The sequence below is a fragment of the Glycine soja genome, chromosome 15 (assembly GCF_004193775.1).
Source record: "Glycine soja cultivar W05 chromosome 15, ASM419377v2, whole genome shotgun sequence".
Classification (NCBI taxonomy): Eukaryota; Viridiplantae; Streptophyta; class Magnoliopsida; order Fabales; family Fabaceae; genus Glycine; species Glycine soja.
In genome coordinates, this window is record NC_041016.1 from 26,088,279 (window position 1) to 26,097,880 (window position 9,602).

Sequence of the window (9,602 nt, forward strand, 5' to 3'; positions counted from 1 at the left end):
TGTCGTCAAACGATATTATGCTTAGAAGCTGGGGCAATTAAGGATGTCGCTGCATGTTCTTTATCTTTATGCGTTTTCTGGATTTCCCCCAGGGATTTCCTGTCTGTTGTATCTCTCGTTACAATCTTTCAAAGAAATGAACGTGGATTTGAGGCTTTTAGTCCTCACGTTAGTTTCACACCTTGCGTTAATTTGTGATCGCCTGAGCCCTTCCGCTCAGTTCATGGGATCCCCCAAGCGCTTAATTAGAATTGAACCTGAACCAACTTTCCCTAAATTTTCTGCGTTGGAAAACATCCATGCATACGCATACGCATACACATGTATATTGTTGTGGTAAAACAGGGGCAGGATCACCTTGGGCTACCTTCTGGAGTGGAGACAAAACACGAACGGCAGAAACCAATCAAGGTAGGGTAATGATGCGGTCAAGATTGGCCATACCTGGCTGTTTATTACTTGCAGGCACTTAAGGATGAACGCAAGCGGGGATGGGGTCACGACCGACCGATCGTTGCTCTTCTCTGTGCGAAGCAAGCAGGGAATGTCGCTGCAAGGCAGCCCCGTATCCTTTGTATTTTGCAGCTTTCTTTTACTATTTGTTTGTTTTAAAAAAAGGGGGAAAAGAGTAATAATAAAATAACTAATCAACGCCTAATTCTAACCTAAGTAAGTTCAAGTTAGGCAAGATGCTAATCCATGAGAAGGGAGGGGACATGGTTAATGTTCCCCTCAAAAAAAAAAAAAAAAAAAAAGTGCAGGTTAGCTCGCCTGGGCGAGCTGGGCTCGCCTGGGCGAGCCACCCCTGCACCAAATTATAAGAATGACGAAAGGGGGGACGTTTTTGCATTCAAAAACTTCCCTTCCCCCCCTTTCAAAAGCCATACCCACGGGATTGACGAGTTTGCAGCCCTAGGGTCATCCTTTTTCGCATTTTTTGATTCCATTTTGCGTTTTTGTTCATCACCAACAAGTAAGTATTCCATCCCTAAGCTTTCTAGCTTTTCATTGGTGTATTTTGATCTCCTTTTGGTGCTCTAAATTGTGGGAATGTGCTCAAATATATGGGGCAATTTTGGTTTGTTTTCTTGCTTGATTAGGTTGAATTAGGGGTCGGCATGGGATGGCCCTAGGCCTATAATGCATTTTGAAACAATGGGACATGCCACATTGTCCCCGTTCCCTTGCTATTGACGCCTAAACGCGCGCCCACCAAGTGTTCGGTGAAATGCCTCAATGGCATTAGCGCGTGACTTTTGTAAGGAAACAACCCATGGGGCATTTTGGTTTGTACATAGTTTCTATTTTTGGAACATGTATTCATTCCCGAAAAAGGCTAGAGTAATTGCCCCACATATATCCTAGGCCTAGAAACTAAAATTTTATGCAAAAAGAATACAAAAGGAGGTGCATATTGGGTAAAGTTACCCTTTTTGGCCAGCGATCAGCTATGGGCCACACTATAATATTTTCCCTACGCCTAGATGTTTAGGAATTGTGCTCGTCATGAATGTGTAGGTTTAGAATAGGTAGCAAGATACCTTTGGCAATTTGCACTTTGGGTATGAATAGCAAAATACTTGAATGTATGTATATATAATTTTTTGGTAGTCAAAATGTCTCACAAAAAAAAAAAAAAATGTATATAAATATGTTGCATGTTATGTGAAGAAAACATATTACAAAAATATACCTTTTAATTTGAATACAATTTTAGTCCGCAAAGGAAAATATGCTTGAATTTGCATGCGGCTTTAGGTAGCAAAAACTTGAAAAAAGGGATGAAGTGTAGCACCTTTTTGTGAAGATAGTCAAGATTCATCATGAAGTTTGCGTATATATAGGTATTAGAAATACCAAGATGTGCACATGTGCAATTTTTGGTACCCCAAAATGCTTTGAGTATGCATGTATGTAAATTCAGCCAAGGAGATGTGTGTGATGTAAGTAACAAATACACCTTGGCAGTACGTGTAAATAATCTAGGTAACGAAGCTGCCTTGATTGTATATGGGTGCACTTTTTCGGTTAAATGTCTTGTGCAAGAGAACGTTTGTAAGGAAGTATGCGCATAAGCTTGCTCTAAATTTACATTGATGTTTGTATTTATGGGAGGAGGTTACATGCCATTTTTGCTTTAAGAGTAATGTCCCACTAAAACTAACTTTCCAAATGTTTGCCTTCGCAGGAATGGCACCGAGGAAGCTTGCCTCAAAGAGGTCCAGGAAAGACAAGGCGGCCGAAGGAACTAGTTCCGCCCCGGAGTACGACAGTCACCGCTTTAGGAGCGTTGTACACCAACAGCGCTTTGAAGCCATCAAGGGATGGTCGTTTCTCCGGGAGCGACGCGTCCAGCTCAGGGACGACGAGTATACTGATTTCCAGGAGGAAATAGGGCGCCGGCGGTGGGCACCACTGGTTACTCCCATGGCCAAGTTTGATCCAGAAATAGTCCTTGAGTTTTACGCCAATGCTTGGCCAACAGAGGAAGGCGTGCGTGACATGAGATCCTGGGTTAGGGGTCAGTGGATCCCGTTCGATGCCGACGCTATCAGCCAGCTCCTGGGATATCCGATGGTATTGGAAGAGGGCCAGGAATGCGAGTATGGCCAGAGGAGGAACCGGTCTGATGGGTTCGATGAGGAGGCCATCGCCCAGCTGCTATGTATACCGGGACAGGATTTTGCCCGGACTGCTGCAGGGAGGCGAGTGCGAATCATGCGCACCAATATGACCACCCTGACCCAGATATGGATGACGTTGCTCCTCAGCAACATCCTGCCCACCGATCATAATTCCGACCTCCCCATGCCTAAGTGCCAGCTGGTGTACGCCATCCTGACACGGATGAGCATCCATGTGGCTCAGTTGATCGCTGATGCCATATATATTTTTGCAGGTATGGCGCCCACTAGGCACCCTTTGGACCCAGATAAGTCCAACAGGGCCCTGGGATTCCCCGCACTGATCACAGGACTCTGCCAGTCGTTCGGAGTCCCCGTTGCACCTACCAAGGTGATTCGGCCGCCCATCACCCGGGCTTTTATTGAGAAGTACTGTACCCAGAGACAGGCTCAGGGTGATGCTCCACAGGCCGCAGGCGCGCCACCACCACCTCATCAGGCTGGCCAGGCTGGGGCATTTGACATGGAGCAGTATTTACGGCATTTGGTTCGCCAGCAGGCGGCCAACCACCGAGCACATGTACGGACCCATGATTGTCTGTACCAGATGAGCCTTAGCATGCAGAGCCAGGGCTTCGCTCCTTTTTTCATGCCCTACTCCAGACCAGTTCAGGGCAGAGGTTGCATGGCCCAGAGATTGGCCCGAGGCCCAAGCAGGAGAGGCACCCCCAGAAGCTCCCGGCGATGGAGAAGAAGCCCACGAGGATGAGGAGATGGCTGATTTGCTTGACTTCTTGGGAGGGAGTGGAGACACGTGACTGGGAGATCCCCAGATTCATGTTTTCTTTCATATTTCTTTTGTCATTTTTATTCTATGTTATTATTTTGACTTGAGAGACTAACGTTTGTTTTTGATGTTTCGATTGTCATTTGTACAGCGCATACATTTTTGTTTAGATTGTTGCGTTAGTATTTATATATCATTACTATCAATGATGTTTGAAATTCTGGAACTGTGTAGAGTTCTTCGTTTAGGAACATCGTTCGAAAGCATATATGTAAAATAAACAAAAAAATCATCATAAAAATAAAAATAGAAAAGAAAAGAAAATGAAATGAAAAAGAGAGCAAATAAGAAAAAAAAGAAGAAGGCAAGTAAGGAAAAAGGTGGAAAAAGAGAAAATAAGTTGTCTAGCTAAAAATGACATGCTTTTGAAAAGAGACGATTTCCAAACTTTTCTTTGAAAAAATTCATTGATCATAACCAATTTTTGGAAAATGTGTATACACCTGAAGGGTGAATGCTGTGAAGATTTTCCCAGACGCCCGAAATGGACTCGGATGAATGCACAAATTGATAAAAGAACATATTTTGGAAACATTGGGTTGATTTAAAATAGAGGAAATGAATCCTGAGCCCTAGCATCACATGACCATAAAAATTTGACACTTGAGTGTCCACATAGGTGCATGCATGACCAGTTTTGCATAAAATTTCCAAATCATCATTTTTGCATTTGTGTCATGGAAATAATGTGGGGCATCCCTTTTTATCCTTGAACCAAACCAAACCCCGACATGTATCATGTCTAGCCATTCTACAAACCTTGAGCCAAGATCCTGACTCACCATGAACCTTGACCTAGGGTGAGAATGTCAATCCTTACCCTCGGGAGCAAAAAAGAAAAGAAGGAAAATTCCCCAATCAAAGAGTGGGAGAAAGCAAAAAAAAAAGAAAAGAAGGAAAATTTCCAATCAAAGAGAAAGTCAAAAAGAAAAGAAAGAAAATTCCCAACCAAAGAATAGGAGAAAGTAAAAAAAGGAAGGAAAGAAAGTTCTTGATCAAAGAACTAGAAGAAATGTGCAGAAAGGTCTTTTGACCAGACGATATCTGAACAATACAGAATTGTCACCAAATGAACGAAAAAAGAAGGAAAGAGAACCACAACCTAAAATAGTCTTCTCCCTTTGATTACCAACCAGAATCCCGTGCGCTAGCGACTTTTTCTCGCCCCGCACTAAACAAAAACAGAAAAAGAAAAAAGCCAGAAAAATCAAAAGCCAAAAACACACAAAAGCCGAAAGAAGAAACCACCAAAAGAACCCATTCCCAAGGGAAGCCCTATTGATCCATGATCACGCATGTGATTTTTGATTTGATAGGAAATAATTTGCAAAGTCAAGTCATGACATATCTATGGTTCGGAATTAGGATGAGACACTTACCTGTGCGAGATTGATACACTTTGAGTGGGTTTCTTCTATTTTTGTCGGACCCAGTGTTTCCTCTAAATGGTCATTTAGAAACGAAATGCTAACATCCAAAATCTCATTTATGGTTATAGGAGATTTCATCAGCAGACTCTCCTTCCCCGGTAGACGCATTGTTTTTCACTCAAAAAAAAGCATATGCTGCTCTAAATCAGTTGGAATATTTGTCTCTTTGCTAAAGCATGTTTGCATTTTAGTGGAGAAAACAACGAGACTTTTTCAAGTCTCACAAGTTATCCAGAACTACGTAGGTCTGAATTCCTCATGGGAGGATACGTAGGAGCAAGAGCCTCGCTTTTGTCGACCACACCGCCTTTTGTTGCCATGACTCAAGAGCTAGTGATACGCGGAGATACCTTACGGTTATCCGCGCCTTTTTGTCATCCAGAGGCGGCGGGCCCGATGACAAGCAGAGACCAAGTTTGGTCATTCTGCACCCATGATACGCGGAGATACCTTACGGTTATTCGCACCCTTTTGTCATCCAGAGGCGGCGGGCCCGATGACAAGCAGAGACCAAGTTTGGTCATTCTGCACCCATGATACGCGGAGATACCTTACGGTTATTCGCACCCTTTTGTCATCCAGAGGCGGCGGGCCCGATGACAAGCAGAGACCAAGTTTGGTCATTCTGCACCCATGATACGCGGAGATACCTTACAGTTATTCGCACCCTTTTGTCATCCAGAGGCGGCGGGCCCGATGACAAGCAGAGACCAAATTTGGTCATTCTGCACCCATGATACGCGGAGATACCTTACGGTTATTCGCACCCTTTTGTCATCCAGAGGCGGCGGGCCCGATGACAAGCAGAGACCAAGTTTGGTCATTCTGCACCCATGATACGCGGAGATACCTTACGGTTATCCGCATCTTTTTGTCATCCAGAGGCGGCGGGCCCGATGACAAGCAGAGACCAAGTTTGGTCATTCTGCACCCATGATACGCGGAGATACCTTACGGTTATTCGCACCCTTTTGTCATCCAGAGGCGGCGGGCCCGATGACAAGCAGAGACCAAGTTTGGTCATTCTGCACCCATGATACGCGGAGATACCTTCCGGTTATTCGCACCCTTTTGTCATCCAGAGGCGGCGGGCCCGATGACAAGCAGAGACCAAGTTTGGTCATTCTGCACCCATGATACGCGGAGATACCTTACGGTTATTCGCACCCTTGTATCATCCAGAGGCGGCGGGCCCGATGATACGCGGAGATACCTTACGGTTATCCGCATCTTTTTGTCATCCAGAGGCGGCGGGCCCGATGACAAGCAGAGACCAAGTTTGGTCATTCTGCACCCATGATACGCGGAGATACCTTACGGTTATTCGCACCCTTTTGTCATCCAGAGGCGGCGGGCCCGATGACAAGCAGAGACCAAGTTTGGTCATTCTGCACCCATGATACGCGGAGATACCATACGGTTATCCGCCTTTTTGTCATCCAGAGGCGGCGGGCCCGATGATAAGCAGAGACCAAGTTTAGTCATTCTGCACCCATGATACGCGGAGATACCTTACGGTTATTCGCACCCTTTTGTCATCCAGAGGCGGCGGGCCCGATGACAAGCAGAGACCAAGTTTGGTCATTCTGCACCCATGATACGCGGAGATACCTTACGGTTATTCGCACCCTTTTGTCATCCAGAGGCGGCGGGCCCGATGACAAGCAGAGACCAAGTTTGGTCATTCTGCACCCATGATACGCGGAGATACCTTACGGTTATTCGCACCCTTTTGTCATCCAGAGGCGGCGGGCCCGATGACAAGCAGAGACCAAGTTTGGTCATTCTGCACCCATGATACGCGGAGATACGTTACGGTTATTCGCACCCTTTTGTCATCCAGAGGCGGCGGGCCCGATGACAAGCAGAGACCAAGTTTGGTCATTCTGCACCCATGATACGCGGAGATACCTTACGGTTATCCGCATCTTTTTGTCATCCAGAGGCGGCGGGCCCGATGACAAGCAGAGATCAAGTTTGGTCATTCTGCACCCATGATACGCGGAGATACCTTACGGTTATTCGCACCCTTTTGTCATCCAGAGGCGGCGGGCCCAATGACAAGCAGAGACCAAGTTTGGTCATTCTGCACCCATGATACGCGGAGATACCTTACGGTTATTCGCACCCTTTTGTCATCCAGAGGCGGCGGGCCCGATGACAAGCAGAGACCAAGTTTGGTCATTCTGCACCCATGATACGCGGAGATACCTTACGGTTATTCGCACCCTTTTGTCATCCAGAGGCGGCGGGCCCGATGACAAGCAGAGACCAAGTTTGGTCATTCTGCACCCATGATACGCGGAGATACCTTACGGTTATTCGCACCCTTTTGTCATCCAGAGGCGGCGGGCCCGATGACAAGCAGAGACCAAGTTTGGTCATTCTGCACCCATGATACGCGGAGATACCTTACGGTTATCCGCATCTTTTTGTCATCCAGAGGCGGCGGGCCCGATGACAAGCAGAGACCAAGTTTGGTCATTCTGCACCCATGATACGCGGAGATACCTTACGGTTATCCGCATCTTTTTGTCATCCAGAGGCGGCGGGCCCGATGACAAGCAGAGACCAAGTTTGGTCATTCTGCACCCATGATACGCGGAGATACCTTACGGTTATTCGCACCCTTTTGTCATCCAGAGGCGGCGGGCCCGATGACAAGCAGAGACCAAGTTTGGTCATTCTGCACCCATGATACGCGGAGATACCTTACGGTTATTCGCACCCTTTTGTCATCCAGAGGCGGCGGGCCCGATGACAAGCAGAGACCAAGTTTGGTCATTCTGCACCCATGATACGCGGAGATACCTTACGGTTACTCGCACCCTTGTATCATCCAGAGGCGGCGGGCCCGATGATACGCGGAGATACCTTACGGTTATCCGCATCTTTTTGTCATCCAGAGGCGGCGGGCCCGATGACAAGCAGAGACCAAGTTTGGTCATTCTGCACCCATGATACGCGGAGATACCTTACGGTTATTCGCACCCTTTTGTCATCCAGAGGCGGCGGGCCCGATGACAAGCAGAGACCAAGTTTGGTCATTCTGCACCCATGATACGCGGAGATACCTTACGGTTATTCGCACCCTTTTGTCATCCAGAGGCGGCGGGCCCGATGACAAGCAGAGACCAAGTTTGGTCATTCTGCACCCATGATACGCGGAGATACCTTACGGTTATTCGCACCCTTGTATCATCCAGAGGCGGCGGGCCCGATGATACGCGGAGATACCTTACGGTTATTCGCACCCTTTTGTCATCCAGAGGCAGTGGATCCGATGACAAGCAGAGACCAAGTTTGGTCATTCTGCACCCTTGTATCATCAAGAGGCGGCGGGCCCGATGATACGCGGAAATACCCGAGTGGTTATCCGTATAAACATTCTTTTGCTATCTGTAAGACAGAACGCTTGATAGCATGCAGAGACTGACATAGTCTTCTGCACCTTTTGTTCCTCCGGGAACAACAAGTCATTTACATGCGGAAATTTCATGGTCGCCCGCGACTCTCGTCAACCGGGAGGAGCCAAACTAGTGTCATACGCTAATTTTCGGGGACCTTTGCTTGATGACATGCGACCATTCTTTGGTCCTTGTGAGGTGCTTGGCACCCATCATTAGGCAATTTGTGAAATTTTGGGAACAACAAGTCATTTGCATGTGGAGATTTTATGGTCACCCGCGACTCTCGCCAAATCGAGAGGAACGAAATTAGTGTCTTATCTTTACTTTCCTTTTATCTCCAATAAAAGACAAGTAAAGAGGGGCAACTGTCATACCCTAATTTCGTCCGGGGACCTTTGCTCGATGACGTGCGACCATTCTTTGGTCCTCGTGAGGTGCTTGGCACCCATCATTAGGCAATTTGTGAAATTCCAGGACATGCCGAAAAACCAAAAAAATATTGATGCACAATCCGTAAGTTTCCGTGACACACCGGAAATCAAATGGAAGCATCGTTGCATAATTAAGTGAGGTTCCGTAACATTCCGTAAGTCAAAAAGGGGATGATTATGTAATCCGCAAGGTTCCGTAACATTACGGAAAGAAAACAAGTATCGTTACGAAATTCGTAAGTTTCCGTAACTTTACGAAAAAAGAATCACCAAAAAATAGCAGAGGGGGGTGTACTTAGTAAAAATGGGGGTGCAAATAGCACCCAGGCCCATTTGGGCCCTCCAGAAGATTCCTCCAGAAGGCGGTTGCTTCTGGAGGAAGCAACCCTGCTCGCCTGGGCGAGCTGAGCTCGCCTGGGCGAGCTGGGCGGCAACCACCTCCCCTATTTTGCTATAAATAGGGGAGGAAAGCAAGAAGGAAAAGGGTCAGCCCCTTAGGCACTTCTCTCTCTTTCGAATTTGCTTGGAAAAATTGTTTCCGTGAAGAAAATCTAAGCCGAGGCGCTTCCGAAACGTTTCCGTAACGTTTTCCGTGAGGAATCTCGCAAAGCTTTCAACCGTTCTTCGACGTTCTTCATTCGTTCTTCATCGTTCTTCGATCTTCAACGGGTAAGTACCTCGAACCAAGCTTTTCGATTCATTCTATGTACCCGTAGTGGTCCACATTGTGTTTCGTGCATTTTTATTCTCGTTTTGTTTACTTTTTATACCCCCTGTTGACGTGCTTAAGCCATTTTACTTAAGTCATTTCTCGCTTAACTTAAAAATAAAATAAATTTCCACCGAACGTTTGAATTGTA